At 45.7% G+C, this 23861-nt stretch overlaps 1 long non-coding RNA gene across 1 annotated transcript; it reads right to left on the bottom strand.

Annotated features, from left to right (window-relative positions):
* Positions 1-15863: 15863 nt before the first annotated feature.
* On the bottom strand, positions 15864-21174 carry LOC125756373 (uncharacterized). Its single transcript, XR_007414507.1, has 3 exons — positions 20996-21174; positions 19001-19081; positions 15864-16089 (listed from the first exon to the last, which is right to left on the bottom strand). It is a non-coding gene; the product is annotated as an uncharacterized LOC125756373 (long non-coding RNA).
* Between the last annotated feature and the right edge of the window lie 2687 nt (positions 21175-23861).

Here is a 23861-nt window from a genome sequence, read left to right as displayed (position 1 = left end):
CGGCAGCGCGACAATGTTGACAATGTACGACAACAACAGAAATGCGAGCGCGTGGTATCGGCATATCGCGCAATGCCGCAAGGTGGCGGCACGTGCACCGTGGATTTAAGGTCCGTAGATAAAACAAGTTTTCAAGGTAGCGACACCCTTCCTTTTTCTCCTCGCTTATTTGCCTGGAGCGCCCCCTAGAAGGGTCAAAACGTGCATAAAAAAGGGAATGTTTGCGTTCAGTTATTATGGCGGATAGAAACAATTATAGCAAATGAGAAGTAAATGAGACGTAGAATAAAAGGTTACTTAGTTGAATATAATCGGTGCAACATAAGAAGCGTGTTGTGTGTTACTCAACTGGCAACGTTGTGCAAATTCTTTATTTCACACCGTTAGCCATGGCGTCTCGCATCGTGCGTCGTAGTTCGTCCAGTTTATAGTGTACTAACTATAGTCCAGTTCTCCGAATGTGATTTGCTCGTGCATATGATGTGGCACAATTAACGTGCTTCTTGCTGGATCCTGTGATCCTGACTGACCACAGGGCAGCACCTTGTTGTGACGTTGGGACGAGTGATCATAGCCGCTTGTGCGCACACAGGGAAAAACCGCGGCCAGACTGGAACGAACGCTTGACTAGCAGCACTGCGGTGACACTTTCTTCTGGAAGAATACGTCCATTTTTGCAATCATGATGCCAGGTAATCGTAGTGCACGTTCTATTATCTGGGTGACTACGGAAGAGACCGCGGCACCGCAATGCGGGTGCACGCAACTTAACGACAAGTGAGGGTGCTACTACCAGTGGGGTGTCCCGTAGTGATGAACGTTGCGACGATGTCGTCGCCCCACCATCAGCGGCAGGTAGCAGAAATGTGTTGGAATACTGAACGATTGGCAATAAAAAGCGTGATAGTGAGCGTGGCCTTTCCAGCAGAGTCGCTGTTGCATTGGTCTTTCAGCATGTTAACAAAATGCTGGCGCGACCACTAGCGCTTCTCTGTTGTCATTTTGAACTCGTGCTACAGAGTGGCTAGAGTAGCTACATTCCCACACACCCGAATACTTACAGAGTGCACCCGAGTCAGTACGGGCAGGAATGCCCCGTCTCCCAAGAACCAGGAACACTACAACACATGACAGAATGTAATTTCAGCAAGAAGCACCGACCGGCACTTCGCCCTCACCCCATCTCCAGGATGCACCCCCACCATCCCCACCCTGTGCCACCCCTTAGAGAGCGATGGAAGGATCTTGCCAAGGTTCCTTATTTCATATAGAGACCTTAGGTCTTCTAGGGCGGGGCTGGGCAGCAAGATCTAAGGTCCCTACTTGTTTTACTAGGGACCTTAGGAAGACCAGCTGCGGCTCGTTACCAGGGGCCACATAGCGAGACGAATATTATATTCAGAGAAGAGAGGACCATTTACTTTCGGCGCAGGCGCCAAAAAGCTGACTAATAAACTTTTTCATTCATTCACATTCATTGAAGCTGCCCATGTAATTGGGCTGCAAAAGCCTGCTTTAAAAGACAGCAACGCTCGCCTGCAAAAGGCAAGCTAATGTAAAGAATGGATTATAAGTGTTCCCGCTTAAGAAAAATTCCCAACAACAACCTGTACAACGCACGATCAGTTAGGCAGTTCATTCAACAGTGTTCGCAGTGGAACATTAATATCTAGTATTCCAGTTCAATTTCTTGAGCACTTATAACCATTTAGCAGAGACAGCCCCACAGCTAAACCTCTTGCTATATAGGTATATCTCCACTTTTTTGGTTTATAGTTAAGGTAGCTGTGCAGTGTGTTCAGCTGCTTCCCTTGATATTCACAGTTCAATGTAGCAGTGGTAACATGTGGGGCTAATTTCGAAGCAAACCAAAAGACTGACAAGTAGTTGAGCAGCCCCCGAAGAACGATGAAGCGAAAAATGTTACTGTAACGTTAAGAGACAGCTAGAGACGACAGACGAAGTGGTTAATGTGGCCATTGTGGTTGAAATTGAGAAGAAAAACTGCAGCTGGGTATGGCTAAGGCCCCAAAATAAAACAAAGTTGCTTAAATAGGAACCTTAGGCAACACGTGTAACTGGTAGGGATAACTGATACACGTATACAGCTATAGAATGAATGGTTATGAAATTATTAAATGTGGAAGTGCACATCCGATTGAGGGGACGCAAGAAAGCGTCATCACAACATCCTTGGAAGAGGCGTTCGTACTTCAAAGGACAAAAATTGGGCGTTGCTGCATCAATATATGCACTGAGCTACGTAGAGCAGCCCTATTTGAACATCCTATGTAAATCAGGGCACTGGAATGTTAAAAGGAACATAAGAAGGCACAATGTTTACAACAAATATTCTTGTTATTACGTTACAATCTGGCAACATTTTCGTAGCAGCCACCTATGAATAAACAAGCATGTACTGAGCCATTGCAATCAAACGTAAACCGCACCAAGACACTTCATTTGTCAGTGAACAATAAAACTATGAAGAAAATTGCAGCATGTGACATTCAATGCAGAACATTGCTTGATGATTGCCTGAACAAGAGGTACCAGAGGGAGACACACCGTGACATTTTTTCCAACATGAACATGCGTCCTTTGAAACATAAGGAATGGCCTAGCAACACACTCTGCTGATAATTTACACAGACACGAATGTCTTCATGGCATGAACAAAGGTGAACATTGTATGCGACATGCAAACCGATTTCCACTGCAGCTTGCCATTTACGTGTGGTATATTACAGCAACATGCACTGAGTAACTTTTGGATCAATAATATGTGTGTTTTCAAAAACACAGGTGATGACACAGTAGCGCATTGCACTAACCATTTCTGCAGACTTCCATACAAATCTCTGCATGACATCATGAAAGTTAAACAATGCACACTACATCCACAGAGGTATTACACTAGTTTGTGATGTCACATGACATACTAGTGAAAGGCGCATTCAGTAATGCTTGAAAAAGTGACCTGTGTGATTTGAATCAGACAGGTGACAGACAGGTAAATGCATAGTAACACGCTGTAGTAACAATTTCCACAAACTTACATACGAATGTCTGCATGGCAGGAACACTGTTCAACCTTGTATGGAAATTGCAGATCGGTTGTTGCCATGTTGTGCGTGTGACTAGAGAACAGTATGGTGAAGTAACGTTTGAAAAAAAACTGATATTTCCAAACTGACAGGAAGTTGCATTGTAACACTGAGGTACCGTTTCCACTAGCTATACAAGTGCCCCGTGGCATAAACGTAGCAGTACAGTTTATACATCCACACGTTACCGCAAAACCTTGGTCGTACGATACATAACAGGTAAGAGGCAGGCACGTTCACCATTGCTTGGAGGAGTAACTAGATTGTTTTAACAAGTATTCAGTGGACACTTTGGACTTGCGATTTGCACAAGCGATGGTAATGTCCCCATGGGGTATACAAAATGAAACATTACCTTGTGTAAAGAGGTGTTCCTAAGCTGCCTCTCATTCGTTCGGCGTGAGAGATTAAAGGAAGGCAAATTCAGCAGTGTGTTGATATGTGTGTTTTGAAGAGAATGCAATGAGTACATGAAAACACTGCACGAAAAATTCCCACATTGTACATGACTGCATCAATGGCACAAAATGGAAAGGCACAGGTTATTTCTATTGCGCTCATATATGTGGCTTGCTGTCATGTTATATTGTAAGCTACTGAACGATACCTTCAGAGTTGTCCCGTGCCGGAAGCATGTTCTAAAACAATGAAAAATGCAGAAATCACATACAAAAACAGGATGCGCTTTAGTCCTGATACTTGCTCTTAATGGAATGACATGGTACACGTAGGGTAGTGCCGTAAATGTAGGTAGGACAACATTTTTTAAGGAATACAAATCTATTCAGGAAGTTGTCAACAAGTTGACAAGGACAGCATTAAGGAACTTGGACAGTATGGCTCTTGGTTATTCAGCTTCTAAGCACGCACAATGTGCAAGATGGAACAATTCTTACAAGGCTATTTAAGGTGCGCAGGCAGCTAGATAGAACAAAAATGCATTCTCCAAGCAGCTCTCCTGCCACGCACATCACATCGGCTGCAAGGGCACTTTCTACACTGCTATTTTTTAGGGAAGGTTGGCCACAGCAGCTCTCATTCCTACACTTTTACTTCCGCATTTCTTGTCAATTTGCACGCTTCGAGCCAGTGTCTCCTTCCTTACTTGTATGTGCATCCTTGCGGAAAAGAACACGGAGAGAATAGCTTCCAATACATTATGACATTGTGGAAACAAGGTGTTACACGATATCGCATTTTTAACAGCAATTTTGGAGGCTGATACAGGAACATGGTTATGGATATGCTGCTCTTTATTTTTTTGAAAGTGAGACTCCGCTACTTTTAGAACTTCTACAACTGCTTCAGAAGCAACACACAGTGCTAACTTTTCTTTGTACGATTTCAGCTGTGTGAGTCGTGGAACTTCTTTGTTCCCTGTCATGGCGCTTACACAAGCGTCACAGTTTTTCACTAACTTCTTAGCACTGTGAACAACATACCCTGCGAAGTACAAAAATGACTCGTGCTCTAACATATTCATGTCATGAATGTCAGGAGGAATTAAAACTGTTTCTCCGGTGCTGTCTTCATTGTCTGAGCTCAAACCAGCAAGTAAAAAGCCACCGTCCTTAGTGTAGCTGCCATCAGCACTAGCGTGTAGAAACTGTGCTAAGGTTGCGGAACGCAACGCACACTTAAATTCATATAATCTGGGAATAGGATGCATAAGCTCTAAGAGTAGAGAAGAAATTTTCCAGTGCATCTTGACAAAATCTGCTAAGGAGCAGAAACCGGAATTTGCAAAATGAAAGGAAGTACTCCTGCAGCTCAAGTACGGACAGTGTACTGAGAACAGCGCCTGTCTGTACAGGCTTCCATGGGGCATTTTTGACACTGCCGATAGAGAGCCCTTCAAAAAGAACAACAAAATCCTTGAGAAAGCCAATACTGGCCTGCCTCTCTGTCTCAACAACTTTGCTCAAGGTAAGTTTGGTTTTTCGTGATGTCATAATGCGGAACCACTTGGCCACAGTTTCAATAAACCACACAGTGGTAAGCGCGGACTTCTCTAGCAAGCCCTTCTCAACAAGAATGCGCAGTGCAGCCCCAGTATCGACATTGAAAAGGCTGTAAGCAGGGCCCACCTTCATTTTTTCGTAATGACCAGGGTCAACACATGTTTCTTTTAGGTGCGGAGCCAATTTGAGGTCTCCTTTACTGTCAATTTCAATGAGTTTTTTTATTGGTTCAATGAGAACCGCATTTGTGGAGAGACCAGCTTTTACAACAATGTCATCAGGAAGGTACAAAGTTTGACCCCTGGTGAGGTGATTGCGCAGATTTTTTTAACAGGTGAGGGGCATCCGCTATAAACCATAGCTTCCGATTCGAATCGCAGGGGTGCGTAGCACTGCAATTTGGCCGACAGTGCTTGCCGACTCCGACAAGAAATAGCCTCCACAGAGCCTGATTTCCACCACCCATATCTGAAACAACAGCATCTATTTTAAGGCCAATGTCCTCACATGCTCTTATCATTTTCAACAGTTCTTGCTTGACGGTGACTCCATGAAAAGAGTTTGCAGTCAAATGGTAACCAATGACCTGCTTCCATCTAGTAGCAACACCACCCAGCATAAATACGAGGCCATGGGTAGCCAAGGCGTCTGCAGGGAGGCTGCCGTCTGCCAAGGGAATCGTAGGTGCGCCCAATACTGCGTCAGCTGAAGGATCATATATGAGGCCTGAGGTGATCTGCATCTCGTCCATCATGAGGCACGCATGGCGCTCGTGCTCTGTCATGCAGTTTACCTGCGCATGATTGGAAGATACGAATAACTAACATGAAAGTTATGTGTGCAGGAAATAAAAGAAGTGTTAAAGTACGTTACGTCGCACAAGTAGGCTGCAGTAATGTGCCATAACCTAAATAGCCCCACAGTAATAGGTCATAATTCCATTAACGTTAGGGTCACCTCCATAGAAGCACTTCTCAACTAAGCATCCATTTGAATGAGGTCGACCAATGTAATGAAATAACTGTTCATCATGACACAAACACACGAGTCATTGAAAGATACCACTGAGAGCGTGCAATGCGCAGAAGCGTTGTCAAGAATACATGTTCAGTCAATCAGTGAATAGTGGTTTTGGCGCAGCGCACCGATTCGGTACACTTGCAACAACCAAAACGTGCAATGAACACTTTTGTTATTTTATATAACAACACACTTATCTGGCTAATATCTGGGGCTACCTTACACTATAAACTATAAGCTTCCCATCACAAAACTACCTTGCTTGCTGTCATGATCAGACAACTATCAAGTGGATGTTTGACAGCTTAGACTGCATTGCAGTGTCCTGCAAGGCCTAGGTTGTTATTAGATGGGTTGCAGCTAAAATGACAACCCTATGCTATCTAGCTTGCGTTCAGACAACCATGAAATGCTAACCATTTTTCAGAAACTCCGTGATTGCATTATGAGGCATGTCAGTATAAGTAGAGAAACGAGAAACAAAAATTTAAAATACCGGAACTTACATAGTCCTGCAAAATGGACAAATTTGTTACGATTACCTTAACAGCGAGAGAGTCCATAATGTCCACCAGCAGCCCTGGACGAAACTTGCAGTGCTCAATGTGACGTTGAAGTGTGCGCTGTGATGGCAATGGCTGGCCGAGCTGCTTGACCATATCATAGCCCCTTGAGCCACAGGATAGGCGAATCTTCAGCGCCTCGATCAGTGTTTCCTTGGACCACACTGTGCCTCTTGGTGAACGATGCAAGCTGGCGAACTGGTCTTCATTATGTATGACGACAAGTGCAGCATAAGTTCTTGTGCTCCCGCTCTTTCGCCCTCATCTTAGCTTTCGAATGGTCAGCTGTCGTTCCAGACCGTTTATTCTGGCCAACAGAGCTGCACGTGAGGTTGCACCTGCAAGTAAGAGGTGTATACTTAAAAACAACAGTGACATCTGGGTCATTCTACGTGAAACGTCCAAGCCATTTTGGCAACCCATCTCAAATGTAATGAAAAATAGCACAGATCTGTTGAACTGAAAACAGTCTGCTGCTAGATTCTTTTGGAGAGAAACTTTTTTTATCCCGTCGGATCCTTCCAAATAATGGAGAGTGTCGTCGGAGTGTTGTTTACGAAAGAAATTTATGGCGAGAGTATTGCATCTCATTTTCAATACCAAATTTAGTTTACATATTAAGGATGGGCGTTTGTGTAAAAGCAGGTGTCTCAAACTCACCTTAGCCAGCGAGCCGCAGGCACTACATTGAGTACTGCAAAGGCAGGCGCATTGTGAACTAGCGGGGAAGGGGTCCGCGGGTGCGTTTGAACAATATGCCATCTATAGTTGCCATTTGAAAGATAGGTTTCCCCATAGCACATATGTGTCGAATTTATTAAAGGTATTTAGAGTCAGGGTTCGAGAAATAACAATACCTATCTTCAAAATGACTGAAACCAACGCTGATTGTTGAATGAAGAGCTTTGGTTCCACGACCATGTTTCAACGCGTCATGGCCAAATAGATTGCGTCACGAAAAGAATGCTTGAGACCTGCTGTCACGTCTGTGTAGCTCATGAACACACTTATTAGGAAAATGAAAAAAAAAGAAATACTGGACGAAGACAGTCTTATGCAGGCTGCAGGCAGTATGTTTCAGACCCCTGGTGTAAGTTCGGAGCTTAACAATATTATTGCTTTTTTAACGCGAAAGTGCTTTATGCCGGGGTCCACCAAGCCAAGTTCAAGCAAAAGTGCAACATCGCAGCAGCAAAATTCAAGCTCCATTAAAGCAAATGCTGTGTCTTTATACAGCAATAAATAAGCATGGTGCCGATGAGCTTAGCTGTGTATCTAACATTGCGTAGATTAGTTCAAGCTTTGCGCCATTTTTTTTTACAAAAAGCTCCTCTCTTGAGTTTCCCGTCGTCATGGAATTTGCAAAGCATGTGTATATATAGCTTTATATGGACAGTGATAGCTAAAAACAATTACTGCAATGAATAAACTTCATTTTCGCAATAAAACTTCAACAAATTCGCTGCACATAAACTGCAGCGTTGCAAGTCATTCGAAGCTTCAAAATAGCTGTCGCTTGACCTAAGCAGATGCAGTGTGAATGCACTTCCTTAAATAACACTGCCAGTGCACCACTTTGTATCACGAGTGCAAGTACGTTGCGTAACTTAAGTCTGTTTCAAAAGACAACGGTGCATCAGCTTAGCTGTACAGTGACATTATAATAAAGTACAAGCAGCCGAGACATTTAAGCAGGTGTACCTTTTTCAGTGTTCTTTGTTTACAATCATTATGTTTGTAGCAACGAACTCCAAGTGGCCCAGCTGTGCATGCGCACAATCACTGCAATGTTTTTTTTTTCAATATGCAACTACGCAAGCCAATTTCATGGTCATTTACGCATTTACGACCACACAAAATAAAGCTCTAATAAAAAGAACTTAAAACCATTTAGTGCAAGTACACTACAACTCTTTTTTATGCAGCAAATTCAGTTGGCTTCTATTGCCCCCCAGCAAAATTTTGCGATAGTGGCACTAAACTTCAATAATTGTTTTCTCCACTAAATTAATTACTTCGATTAAACTTTCTGTGAAGAAAGCTGCTCTAATTCTCATTCGTATGCGCTTTTCCGACGATTTTTTCTTGCAACACCTTATATGATGCTACATACGTCTGAAGGAAATATATCCGGCCAAGAACAGACTAACACAGGAAACGGTGAAGGAGACAGGAAAGCGCCTAGAGCTACCAACTCTTTAATCACCAAAGCGAGGCTCAAATATATACACTCATGCGGTCACATGGTCGTATCACAATCGCCTTCACATCGACCGAACTAAGCAAACATGCATAACACAAAACATGGCATGCCATTACTGTTTGTCGTCTTCGCATCCTTATTTGCTTCTGGAGATTATAAAAAAAGATTGCAGGAAATCTTGTTCCATTCTGCGCAATGCCACAGAGCTATTACTGCAACACGCCTCGCCCTTCTTTGTAATGTGAAATGCCTCGAGTATTTCACGTGCCATTTTTCCTTGACGTCGGCCCAAAATTCTCATTTCCTTCAGTACCGGCTTACATTTGCACTGTTAACAGTGAAGGGCCAGATAAGGGCCAGATTAGATCCTGTTCGCTTTTCTAACGATGTGCAGGCGATTGTGATATGACCATGTGACCGCATGAGTGCATCAATTTGAGCCTCGCTTCGGTGATTAAAGAGTTGGTAGTTCTAGCCGCTTTACTGTCTCCCTCCACCGTTTCCTGTGTTCCTACATTCTTGGCTGCATATATTTCCTTGATGCAATGCACCAACTAGCCCAACAATGAGTGCTACTACACGTCTCAGTATTGGCTGAAGTGGCGTTTTTGCCATTTTTAGGATTTTATTTAGAGCGTATGCGCCACGCACAGGGAATGATGATGATATGTGGTGTTTAATGGCGCAAGGGCCAATTGATGGCCAAAGAGCGCCAGTTCATGAGACAAAGGATATGAACAATGGTTGCGGTAAGTAGCTGTATAGGGGCCTTAAAATTCCTCGCGCTAAAGGCGGGTAAAACATACATATATATTAAAATCATGAGAGTGACGTGGAATATGTGTAGTGGAATGGATGACAAGTGGTCGCAAGAATAAAATTATGAAGATATGACATCAGCACGAATGCCTCGTCAATGCCCTTGACACCAAGGGCCGCGAGGCAAGTGCTGTCTTTAACGTATTCACCGCAGCAGCGACCTCTGTTTAGAGGCCGTGCTACGGATCACCTTGGTATATGACATGAAAACTGGGTACATCGTTTAAAAAAGCAGACAGTGACTGATATGTAAAGATCGGGTCCCTACCGATGAACATTGAAGGGTGAAGTGGAAATTGCTGTCGGTAGGGCAATGAGAAGTGCTTTTTTCTGATAGCATCGAGTTCCTTGCACTGGATGAGGACGTGAAGGACCGTGAGTGGCTGACCACATCTATCACACAAAGGTGGCTCGCCACCGGACAGAAGGTGTGTGTGTGTACTGTATGTGTGACCGATCCTAAGTCTGCAGAGTGTAACTTCTGTGTGGCGTGATTTTGATACTGGCGGCCAATTACCCAGATGCGGTTTGACAACGTGTAGCTTATTTCGTGTATGCATATCCCATGTGGTTTGCCAAAAGACTCTGAGCTTTCTTTTCAGGACGTGTTTTAGGTCTAGTGGGGGAATAGCTAAGGATGTATTGTGACTGTTTTCATGGGCGGATGCTGCTAGCTGGTCCGCCAACACGTTGCCTTGTATCTCGCGGTGCCCTGGCACCCAGCACACTACGACATGTTGTTCGAGTGCGTAGATCGTGCTTAAAAGAGCATACAGCGAGACAAAGACGGGGTTTTGTGTCTTTTCAGACTTTTTAAAGCTTTTACCACGCTTAGAGAATCTGTGTAAATCACTGCCTTTTGTAGTTTTAATTGTTGAATGTGTTTAACGGCCGCAAGTATCGCGTAAGCTTCTGCTGTGAAGATACTTGATTCTGGGTGTAGAATACCGGAATCTGTAAAGGATGGCCCAACGGCTGCGTAAGACACAGAAGTATTGGACTTTGAGGCGTCCGTAAAGAATTCTGCACAAGTGTATTTGTGTTGTAGTTCAAGGAAGTATGTACGGATATGTGCAATAGGCGCGTGTTTCGTTACTTCCATGAAAGAAAGGTCGCAGTCTATAAGCTGCCACCGCCACGGCGGTAGTTGTGCAGCGGGAGCCAATAGACAGTGTTCGAAAAGTGGCACACCCGTTTCCTCAGCCAAGCCCCTCACACGAAGTGAGTAGGGCTGTCGCACCGAAGGACGGTGGTCGAAAAGGGCAGAACTAGATAAATCATTTATTGTGGTGTGTGAGGGGTGTTCTTTGTCTGCGTTCACTTTGAGATAGTATACAAACGACATGTAGGATCGCTGCAGGTGGAGCGACCACTCGTTCGATTCGACGTAGAGGCTTTCCACGGGGCTGGTGCGAAAAGCACCCGTAGAAAGACGAATGCCCGAGTGGTGGACAGGGTCAAGCATCTTCAAGGCGCTTGGTGTCGCAGACTGATATATTATCGCCCCATAATCTAGGCGCGTGCGTATGAGGCTTTTATAAAGATTCATCAGGCACTTCTTGTCACTACCCCACGTAGTGCGTGACAACACCTTTAGAATATTCATGGTTTTAAGCACTTGTTCTTTATATACTTTATGTGTGATATGAAGCTTAGTTTCGTGTCTAGAATTACGCCGAGGAATTTATGCTCCGTTTTCACAGGCAGCCGCTGACCATGCAGATCAATGTCCGGATCGGGGTGGAGGCCTCTCTTTCTCGAGAATAATACACAAGTACTTTTTTGCGGGTTAAGGCTGAACCCGTTCTCGTCTGCCCATTTGGTTACCTTGTTTAAACCAAGTTGCACCTGCCGCTCGCACATTGAAAGGTTGCAAGATTTATAACCGATCTGCACGTCGTCGACATATGTGCAATAGAACATATTCCGTGGAATACACAGACGTAGGGAATTCATTTTTATAATAAAAGTGTGCAACTCAGGACACCACCTTGCGGCACTCCAGTTTCCTGGACAAATATTCGGGACATTACCCACTCGAACACGGAAGGTGCGATTGGACAAATAGCTTTCGATTATGGTCAACATCTTTCCTCGGACACCTAAGTGGGATAGGTCTCTTAATATTCCAAAGCGCCATGTGGTGTCGTAGGCCTTTTCCATATCGAGAAACACCGAAAGGAAGAATTGCTTGTGAACAAAAGCGTCGCGAATTTGTGCCTCGATACGGATAAGGTGGTCAGAGGTAGATCTACCCTCTCGAAAACCGCACTGGTAGGGGTCAAGTGATTTGTTTGCTTCGAGGAAATGTATAAGTCGGCGGTTTATCATCTTTTCAAAAAGTTTACACAGGCAGCTCGTTAGTGCAATGGGCCTGTAGCTCGCAACGGAGGATGGGTCCTTGCCCTGTTTTAGAATAGGAATAATAATGGCTTCTTTCCAGGCCGAGGGGATCACACCGGAAAGCCAAACAGCATTATATAGAGACAGGAGGGTTTTCTGTGTTTCAGATGGCAGGTGTTTCAGCATTTCATATACAACACGGTCGGAGCCTGGGGCGGAATTATTGCAGCAATTAAGCGATGCTTGTAGCTCAGCTATGCAGAAAGGTTCATTGTATGCTTCGTGTGTTGCGGATTTACGCTCTAGTTTCTCTTTTTCGATTCTTGTTTTGTATCGTTGGAAAGCTTCCGTGTAGTGTGACGAGCTCGACACGTGTTCGAAGTGTGCACCTAGGAAGTTCGCCTGGTCTTCCAAGCTGTCACCTTGTGTGTTTACTAGGGGAAGTGAATGTGCTTGTCGGCCTGCTACCCTACTAACCATGTTCCAGACTTTAGCCTCCTGTGTGTATGAGTTAATTCCCGATAAAAATTTCTGCCAACTTTGTCTTCTTGCCTGTCGGCGAGTTCTCCTGCCTTGTGACTTTATGTTTTTAAAACTGTCCAGATTCTCGGCTGTCGGCGAGTCCCGAAGCAGCCTCCATGCTTTATTTTGTTTTTTGCGCGCGTTTCGACACTCAGTGTTCCACCATGGCACACGTCGTTTGCCGGGCAGTCCAGCTGTTTGTGGGATACACTTCATTGCAGCATCAATCAAAAAAGCTGTAAAGTAGTCTACAGCTTCATCTATGCTTAAAGCACGCATGTTGGTCCAACTTAAGAGAGCCGTTTTACGAAACTGTTCCCAATCGGCTTTGTCAATTTGCCATTTGGGAACCTGTGGAGGACATTCATTAACTATTGGGGTGCTCAGAACTATAGGAAAATGATCACTTCCATAGGGATTATTAATGACTTTCCATGTTAGAAGGGGCATAAGTGATGGAGATGTGATGCTGAGGTCTATGGACGAGTAGGTATTGTTCGCAAGGCTATAGTATGTTGGCTCTTTTTATTCAAGAGACACGTGCCGGAAGAGAAAAGGAACTGTTCAATTAGACGACCTCGCGCATCGCATCGAGAGTCACCCCATAGACAGCTATGCGCATTAAAGTCCCCAAGTACAAGGTAAGGTTCAGGGAGCTCATCTATTAAAGACTGAAATTCATGTTTTTGCAGTTGGTAATGTGGAGGTATATAGAGAGAGCAAATGGTGACGAGTTTGTTCGAAAGAACTGCTCGAACAGCCACTGCCTCAAGGGACGTTCGAAGTGGTAGATGTGTGCATGCTACTCCTTGATTAACTATAACAGCTACACCACCGGATGACGCCACGGCGTCATCTCGGTCCTTCCGAAAATAATATAACTGCGTAGAAAGTTGGTGTGTTTGGATTTAAGTGTGTTTCTTGTACACACAGCACCTTTGGTGTATGTTTGTGTAAGAGTTCTTGGACATCGTCGAGATTTCTAAGCAGTCCTCTGACGTTCCATTGTATAATTTGTGCTTCCATATTGGATGTTAGGTAGTGCTGTGTGTACAAAAAGGAAGTGAGTGTTGTTTAGGTCGAAAGTTAAAGCTTAAGTAGCAGGGCCGTTGTCGGGCCCCATTATCGGCTTTTTGGTTTTCTTAGCGCGCTCCAGGGAGCTACGCCGCTCTTTCGGTGCCAAGGGCACCGGAGTTGTGTCCATTGCCTCGTTTGAGGCACTGGACGCCCGCGTATGCGAGCTGCTGGCTTGTTTGTCCGACCTCGCCTGGCGAGGCGTGGTCGTGAGACCCGACGACCCTGGAGTCGCCGGGATCTCTGGCTTGGCAGGTGGAGACTTCGCCTGGTGTGACGAAGTCTTGGACGCCACCGAGCTGGAGGGCGATGTGCTCTCCTTGGCCTCTACGGTGCCGGAGCTTGTAGTGGCCGCCGGTGTGGTCAGATTCAGAGTAGGCGGGGCAGCCTTCGCTGCTCCCACCATGGGGGCGGGTGGCGTTTGCCTCGGCACGCTGCGCGTGGTCCGGGCAACCGCTATAGGCCGTTGTGGTGCCGCCCCCTGTCGCACCACTTCGGCAAAAGACGTTTTGAAAGCGAAGGACGGTGAAAGTCGTCGTCGCGCTTCACGGAACGTTATGTTCTCTTTGACTTTTAGCGTTATTATTTCTTTTTCTTTTCTCCAAGTTGGACAGGCTCTGGAATACGCAGGGTGGTCTCCATCGCAGTTCGCGCAGTGTGTCTCATCGTGAGTGCATTCTTCGGCAGAATGGCCCGTTGTTCCGCATTTAGGACAAGTAAGCTGCCCTCGGCAGCTCTGTGACGCATGACCGAACCGTTGGCATTTAAAGCAACGTCGCGGGTTTGGAATGTATGGTCTAACATGAAGTTTCACATAGCCGGTTTCTAGAGTCTCAGGTAGGGTAGTAGAATTAAAAGTGAGTATTAAATGTTTCGTCGGGATTTCGTTGTTGTTTCGCCTGATTGTGATGCGCTGGACATTTACTACATCTTGATCTTTCCATCCATCTAAGAGTTCTGCTTCAGTGAGTTCTACTAGGTCTTCGTCGGACACTACGCCCTTCACAGTGTTCATTGTGCGATGTGCTGTCACAGAGATCGGAAAACTGCCAAAGCCACAAGGTGTCCTAGTTTATCGTACTGTTCTTTGTCGCGCACTTCAAGAAGAAGATCTCCGCTTCCCATCTTCGTAGCTTTATAGCCTGGGCCAATTGCATCCGTCAGCGACTTTGAGACAAGAAATGGTGACATAGTTCGGACTGTTTTGGTTTCATGATTACTGTGCACAACGTGGAACTTGGGAAAAGCCTGCTTCTGTTTAGCGAAAAGTGATGTATCTTCGGTGCGCCACCTTTTGAGGGAGCGATCAGGATGTGAGGGCAGAGCGTTTGCCATGAGGGACTAGTAAAGTTCGGCGGCGATGGTGGCCACCCACCACCGAGCCCAACAAGGGGACGCTACAAGGTTGAATAACACTTGGAGACGCCAGCCATGCATCGCCGCTATAACCAAATATACCTATCCGAGGTTGGATAACTACACAAGGTTAACCCTCGCCGCCTGGAAAATTGGGAAGTAAACGGAAGAAAGAAGATGACAGGATAGATTTAAAGTAAGAGCGAAAGACGAAGATGTAGGAAGAGAGAGACAGGAAAAGGCGACTGCCGATTTCCCCTGGGTGGGTCAGCCCAGGGGTGCCGTCTACGTGAAGCCGGGGCCAAAGGGGTGTGTTGCCTCTGCCGGGGGGCCTTAAAGGTCCAATCACCCGGCGTCGGCTCAACCCCCAGGATCCCCTTTTCCCCGGACACGGCAAAGCCACGCACGGCTAGGCGTGGGAGGGGGTCGAAACCCCCCCCGTTAGCTCGGGTCCGTGGTGTCGCTACACACCAAACGCCTGCTTGCGCAGACGCCCCTGCGGGGGCCACGCACAGGGAAGAAAAAATATGAGGAAATATTAGGTCTTATGAAGAGTTTGAATAAGAAATTTATACATATCATTGACAATCGTCTTTTGTAGAAATGTTCCCCAAAACGCTAAAATTTACTCACTTTTGCCTACGCGCCAGAAAATGAACAACTTCAAGCTACCATAAGAAACAGTCCTATAATGAAAGCACTATGCTCGAAAAACACACCAAAGCAAGCGTTGAAAAAATGCACGACACCGTCGACTCAGAATTTTTATTCGTACCTGCTTTCCTACCGTTTTGCGAATTTAAAATGGTGATCACGTGCACAAAAAAAATTTTGCCGCCAAAAAAATTTGGGAAGAATACTGTAGAAGTAATGTCTATAGTGTAATTTTCTCAGATTTTTCGATAAAAATTGATTTTTGGCGAGCGCCATGTTTTGTACAGTTGGTGAGGAATGACCCTTGTTATAGTTCATTGTTAAAACAAAAGCAAAGTTCACGCAATCAACATGCGCCTTCTTACCCGATATATTGCACGCAGAACTTCTTTGCACAATGTCCAGAGTACCTTGGCTAACCACTTCTGCTTCACTTGAAATGTGAGGCACATTTTCTGGAGACATTTCTGCAAAATAGAAGCAAGACAGCTCTGTAAATATACTGCATTACTTCCACGTCTGTAACTTCCAGTGACATGAAGCACCTGCGAACCTAAAATCAAAACCCTGACGATACAGGGCATCCATTCCACTTATAGATATCTATAACACTTCATTGTTGAAAAAAAAGTGAAGCACGTGCAATTAATATACACGTTCCTACCTGGTATGTTGCATGCAGGGCTCCATTGCACAATGTCCACTGTACCGAGACCAACCCCTTCCGCGTCACTTGAAAGTTGAGGCGGATCCTCCGGGGACATTTCTACAAGACAGAAGCAAGACATTGCAGTTAATAAACTGCATTACCTCCACTTCTCTATCACGAGAGGATACTTCCACTCGCATGAAGCATTTACGGTCATAATATGCAGTAAGTTAGCTGCATTACTTTCACGGCCGCTACATAAAAAAACAGGTGCGGCCTGCTGCGTGGCACCGAAACGGCGTCTGGGGCCTAGCTCTCCTTGCGCCCGCTCTGGCGCCACCGCACCGGTCACCTGTTCACGGAGAAGCACCTCGACAGTCGCGTTCGTACGCGCAACACTTACTCCAATCAAGCCGTAGATACCGCGTTTTATATATGCACATTACAGGTTGAACATTGAAGTCGGTATAAGAAGTACCGATTACCCCACATATATGAACAGTTTGCCCTAGGAGTAGAAATGTTTTGTAGAGTGAGTCTCAATACTCATAAATGCTGCCCGTTTGGCTCACATGAAATGAAAAGTCTTACTGAATTACAGATCCCGTTAATGTGCGGGCAGTCGCCGGGCAGATTCCAAGGGCTGACGTATCGGCCCACCAAAACGCACCACGTTAAGCGCGCACAGTTTAAATGTAGGTCTTTTTAGTGCTCCAACGAACGCCGGCTGTGGTCCGAAGACCGAGTTAGAGCCAAGAGTTGATAACAGAAATAAAGTGTATTCTCAGTTAAGGCAGTACTAGCGTCACACAAACTTGCGCACTCGGCAGGTATCAATTACAACTCACAACATCACTTGGATGGTGTTTAAAACAACGGGAACAAACTTACCGCACTACAAATGCAATCTCATCCATTCGAAACTATCAGAACACTTAAAGGCCTTGAATATTCACCACACGTGTGCAGCCCACAATTCTTCGAACGTTTCTCGAATATTTCTCTTCCAAGAAACACTCAAACGAACTCCAGCTCTGATAACCGTCGTTCGGCGACACTCTTCAAAACAGTGCTCCCACGTCGTCATCACTTGATTCTTCGATATCGACCGAACGCACTTCACGACTCACTCGAACAACGTAACTTCTTCGCCGACTTCACCATACCGCCCTACCCTCCGTCGTCTCTCTTTTGGATTCTTCCAGGTTTCGCGAACATTCCGAGTGATTGTTCGGCGCGTAGCACGTAGCACAGCGACAGCTAGGGGAAAGGGATTCGTCTCGCCGGTTCGTCTGCGAAAATGGTCGGTTCCACTTTGATTTTTTAAATTCGCCCGATATGCGCAGGCTGTAGCGATCAGTAGCGACGGCGCCTTTTGATGCTTGTTTTTTTATTTTTTCCATTGCGCGCGCCCGTTAAGGGCTCTGTCGGCGCGGTGACTTGATTCTCTCGATGGGATGCGGCGGCGCGCGCCTGATTTAGCGCTCGTTTGTAACAAAAAGAAGTGCTCTGTTACGAATATTACGCTTGCCGACACTGTAGATCGCACGGGAATACGTGGTACTTCACAGTAGCGTCTTTTCACGCGTTCGAGTTGCAGAGCGGCACACAACAGCTCCACGGCTTCACACCCCTGGAAAAAACCGTCTACCATACACTCGCGCACCAAAGAACCGTACTCAAGCACAGAAAACACGAGGCAAGCTGCCCACACACGCGATCACACGAAAAACACACGGACACGCATAAATAATGAGGCGACCACATTGTGACACGAACCGGCACCTTCTTTTTTATGTATCTGCCGTGTTACTTTCATGTTTATAACATGAGGAGATACTTGCACTCAGATGACGCATTCACGAACATTAAATACAACCCTGACGATACAGGGTTGTATTTAATCTAGCAGCATTGCTTGAAAACGAGGTCAGCTGTGATGCATTTTTACATTTTTACTCCACTACGCCCTTCAGTGTGGTCATCCCGTGCTCACCGGAGGAACCAAATATCGGTCGCGTACAGCCCGACAATCACTTTGAATAGCTATGTTCAAGTAGCTATGTTTGTTTGGCTACCATTACATTTATCTATAATGGTTCATTGTTGAAAAAAAGTGAAGCACGTGCAATTAATATACACGTTCCTACCTGGTATGTTGCATGCAGGGCTCCATTGCACAATGTCCACAGTACCGAGACCAACCCCTTCCGCGTCACTTGAAAGTTGAGGCGGATCCTCCGGGGACATTTCTACAAGACAGAAGCAAGACATTGCAGTTAATAAACTGCATTACTTCCACGTCTCTAACACGAGGGGGATACTTGCACTCACATGAAGCCTTTGCGCTCATAATATGCAGTCAATAAACTGCATTACTTCCATGTCTCTAACATGAGGAGATACTTCCACTCATTTGACACATTGACGAACATAAAATCGAATCCTCACAATACAAGGTATCTATTTCTCTTCTCTATACCAGTTCTTTGTTGATAAAAATGTAACATGCATTATGCAATAAACAGACACCTCCTTACCTGGTATGTTGCACACATAACTCTTTTGCACAATGTCCAGAGTTCCTTGCCCAACCACTTCCGCTTCATTTGAAAGGTGGGGCGGATGTGGATCCTCTGGGGACATTTCTACAAGATAGAACCGAGCCATCTGAGTTAAGTAAGAGCATTACTTCCGCGTCTACACCATGAATGTCACCGCAATCGTACCTTGAGTATCACTCTCATGAGATACATGAAAGTAGCAGTGGTCATGTGCTATTGAGCTGCTGTCAATGCTGATGCCATTTCCTGAAAATGTTGTCGTTCATAAATGAGCACACACTATAACATGAAACAGGACAAGGGGTAGTACAATTTATTGAAATGCTGGTTTACTCAACCATTCAAGCAGCTGCTTTCACTTAAACCGCTCCAAAGGAGTCAATACTTTGTCAACAAACTTTGAAGTCTTTTTATACTCCAACCTAGCAAATTCACTGCACCCATTCTATTAGTGTTTCAATGTCCATGGTCACACGGTTCCTTATTTTCGGCATCTGAACACAAGACTAGTGTGTATGCCACACTGATGGGCTGTCTGATGAATATGTGAGACACAACATTGCTTCGAGTCTTACACGTATGTTTCCATGTACACACAATCACCATCAATCGACACATTCCTTTTTACTGTGTGCACGTAACATGTGTCGCTACAAATATGGAAAAGGGTGCATCGATTGCACAAACCAGAAAGCATGTTCAGCTGTGCAAATTAAGGAAGGGCAATTAAGTTCATGCAGCATTGCACGTAATATAGCTGCAAGATTTACAAATGCGCAAAAGGAACAAAAATCTGCTTTGGATTTTGTTTTATGCGCTCCAACTGCTACCGCATGGTTTGCATGCATGTATGCGTACATGTGTTTCATTTGTGCACCAAAATGCATTTCCAACTTGGTGAAATGAAGCGCAATAAACGAACCAACAAAAAGAGAGGCACAGAGGATGAAGCGACTGCATTTCCAACTGTTTGCAGTTAGCAAAGAGTGCACAACCCTTAAATGCTGTTTGCTGCCGAGCGGCTGGCGTTTCGAAACTGCGAATCCTTAAGCGTCATTTCACCAATGGTGGCTTCACCTTAAGAAAATCACTTTTTGATCAGGGGGCGTCAGAAGCACTCAATTACTGGGTGTCCCAAACGGGCAATGCACAAAATAACCAACACAATGGGCCAGGTGCCGCAAGCACAGCAGTGGTCTCGGCGGCTCACAAAGCTTGGATGCGGTCCCTAACACCTGTCGTCACTTATACATGGCAACATTAACGCAACTGCTCATACGGTGTGCTTCATACGTGCGTACATCTTTAATGAGTCCCTTTGCGGCTGGCCCAGAAGGTTATATTGTAAAATTATGCATAATGCACAAAGCATGCAACGTTTCCCTCAGTAATGCATGCGAATCCGTAAGAAATACACCGGGTTGTTTCGAAGAAAGTGATTAGTTCTTACAAGTGATTTGTTGTAACGTATTGATGAAATAAATAACGTGAAAAGTGAATTTTTTCTCTCTCCATACATGTCCTTTTTTTCACAGTCTATTGCTTTCTTGTGAATGCAGAATGCTCGGTAATTCAAACGTGAATACACGAAGTGCCTGTATGCTGGTGGCAATGCAAACTAGCAATCTAGCAGCATTGCTTGAAAACGAGGTCAGCTGTGATGCATTTTTACATTTTTACTCCACTACGCCCTTCAGTGTGGTCATCCCGTGCTCACCGGAGGAACCAAATATCGGTCGCGTACAGCCCGACAATCTCTTTGAATAGCTATGTTCGAGTAGCTATGTTTGTTTGGCTACCTAAAAACTAAACGTGTACTGTAACTACAGGATATCGAACAGTGCGATTATTCAGATAAAACAGCATGAGTAATACAAACAGCGCAATGACATACCTGTCGACAGAGGCCTTTTCGTGCGCCTTCGCTGCCGGGAAGGCTTAAAAAGCGTTGGCACAGCGTCGCGTTTGAGCTTCTTCACGCCGCGTTCAAGAGCAAATGGCTCGAACTGGTCTGGCGTGAAATGTTCCTGAAAGTGCAGTCATTCCAGTTGTATTCAACTGTACGTGCATACGCACAAATATTTGTAACGCAGGTCACGTACTAGACGCGTTAGACGCGCGTTCTATAGCGTTTCAACAAAAGCCGACAAATCAACTCACCTCGCAAAGCCGCGTCGACGGCGTTGCACGGAAGTCCTCGCGTGAAATGTTTTGTAGCCACACTTCACGGCGTGCACTATTCCGGATACCACGAGGTATGTTGTAGAGAGAGAAGCCGTCTTCTGTTTTGTTGCTGCAGCCGACAGCACAGCAACCCGGCATTGTTCAAAAATTGGCACGTAGTTGTATTCAAAATCCACGGCGAAGCATATTTGGCCGACTTGGCGCCAACTGGAACGCTCCTCTTCTACAGCTTATGTCTTGGATACGATTTCGTCTTTCGTCGCGGCAAGAATCCGACCGGAACCATACGCGCATGCGCTCTCGTTTTGAACGTTTTGCTTTATTATAAATATCACCACCATCCACTAACGACATCACGTGCAACGAATTCACCAATCACACACGCAGATGATGGAGAAAAGGAGGAGTAGGCGCGAGAGTGAGGAGGACGGCGCAAAGTGCAATGAATGTCGCTACCTTGAAAACTTGTTTTATCTAGGGACCTTACGTGGATTCGACGATTGCTCCTCCCCCGCGGCGGAGCGGGCAAAAAGCAACGCGGTCGGTCTGAACAGCCGTGTGCGCTTGCTGCCTCTCCGCTTCAAAAATCCGCTTGCCCGCTTGCGTGCTCCGCATTCGGTGCGAACGCGCTTTTACACCTTCTCCCCGCCCTCCTAACTTGCGGAAGGATGTTAGGATGTAGTAAGGGATCGCAGTGCGGTACAGGCTCAGAACAGGTCGACCAGAAGAGGACGACTGATTGAACTGTAAATTGCAGTAACGATAAGGATGACGCGATCATTACTTTGCGTCAACAGTGGCGTTATTCCAATCGACGCCAGAGACGATTGCTCGGAAATCAGGAGCTATACCTGCCTTTTACGCATGCTCGTTAACTCATGTGCTGGCTTCAAGATACCGACAGTTTACTGTCCCGCTCAATGAACAAAGAACCCATATGTTGTTCCCAAACGTCTCGGATAGGTTATTCACACTTGGTCAGTGGTCGTGCTTTCTTCCTGGGGTCAAACAACCGCTTCTGCCATCAGCCATCGAGCTTCGAACTTTACGTTTAGCCAAACTGTAGCATCAGCCTGCTTGGCATAAATACTGATGACTCTCCAGACACTGTGCTGCCCATTAAAGGCGTTAGGAACATGCGTGCTGCGGAATTCGACTTCCTGAAGGTTCTGGTGTTGAACTAGCGGCAAACCACTCGTCATTAGCCGAAGCTGGGAACATGGAATCCATGTACACAACATTTCTGCAATGAATTTTGGGTTACCAAGAGAGACAAAAAGAGAAAGCATCGTTTTGATTCTGCTTCAGAGAAGCAAAGCGTGAAGCATAGGAAAACGATGGAACGCAATGACTGCTGCTGCAGAATGACCCTATTCAGCGATAGTGGACCAGAGGACAACCCTCAGCACAAGTTAGCTTAATGCGTCTGTACCAGTACTGGCCGCGAGGAGTTACGGAGTCGCCCTCTAATGAACGTGTCTCGATTGCGTGCTAGGTAGGATACCACCGGCGCGCTCCCCATAGGTTTTGCTGTCGGCGCTCTACAAAAACACCTCGCGGAAGCCCATCCAGGACATTTCTGTAAGTACTTTCGAAAGGAACTGTATTCTTTACTGTCCAAATAATCATTTTCGACGAACTGAAACACTAGATAGTCTACAGTCGCTGCCTCTTTGCAATAAAACGAGCACCCGCTTCACGCGGTCACCGCGTAGGAGACCCCTGAGCCGGCCTCTTGCGTGAAAGGTAGCTCGCTAAGTGCAAACTATGTGAAAAATCCCGTTAGAGTAGACTGCCTGTATAACGAAACGGAGCATAACAGAAAGAAGCGTCATGTCAGCGATCGCACGGGTTCGCGACGACTGACGGTGCATCTGCATGTGTGTTCTTACTGATGGTTTCGCTTTTGCTACGAGCGCATTTTGGCACCGCGCTGTGAACTTTACGCCGCAAAATATGAGAATTTGTGAGTACAGAAACAACTACCGTTGTGCGGACGCTCTCAGAGCTGTTAAAAACGCCAGGCCTGCGCTGAAACCACAGCACAGTCACAGGGAAAGCTGGAAGAGCGGCGTTTCTAGAGCCCGTTGTAAGCTCTGTTGGGGCTACAATACAACTAGACTAGAAAGGTACCCACTACGCCATAAATCACAATTTTTGTGAAGTTGGGAAGCACCTACTAAGCCATTATTCGTCATTCTGCGGAGAAGCGAGGCACCAGCTACATGTCTGTAAGGCATTATGTGCACTTTGTTGACGCGACGACTGATAATGAAGAATTATGGTTCAGCCATTTGTAATGGGTTGGAAGCTTTAAACGGCCCACCAGTTATGTAATTTGCATTGGGTGACGCCCGCTTGCTATTTCCCTCTCCCGTCATGCTGTATAACATACGTTGACGTAGGAGAGAGACGGGGGGGGGGCGAATAACTTTACTGAGGCCCCGAGGAAATGGATCATGCGCTCATGGGCTTCCTTGCCAACCAATCCAAGTGCACTTGCGAGGAACCCACTACGCTATAAAGCATTGTAATTTTACTGAGACCCCGAGGAAATGGATCTGCGCTTATAGGCTTCCTTGGCAACCAATACAAGTGCACTTGCGAGGAACCCACTACGCTCTAAATCATTCTAATTTTTTAGATGTAGGGCAGCAGGCACTGTGCCATTTTTCGTCATTTTACGGAGATCCGTGGTACCTGCTAAACGCATGTAAGTCATTATGCGCACTTTGTTGATGCTGTGCCTGATGACGACGAAGAATTATGGCAGATATCTTTGTAATGGGTTGGAAGCATTTAACAACCTACTCGTGCGCAATTCGCATTGTGTGACGCCTCG

This window comes from Rhipicephalus sanguineus, chromosome 11 (genome assembly GCF_013339695.2).
Source record: "Rhipicephalus sanguineus isolate Rsan-2018 chromosome 11, BIME_Rsan_1.4, whole genome shotgun sequence".
In the NCBI taxonomy this organism is placed as follows: Eukaryota; Metazoa; Arthropoda; class Arachnida; order Ixodida; family Ixodidae; genus Rhipicephalus; species Rhipicephalus sanguineus.
Note: the sequence above shows the minus strand (reverse complement) of the source record. Positions and strands in the feature narration are given on the sequence as shown.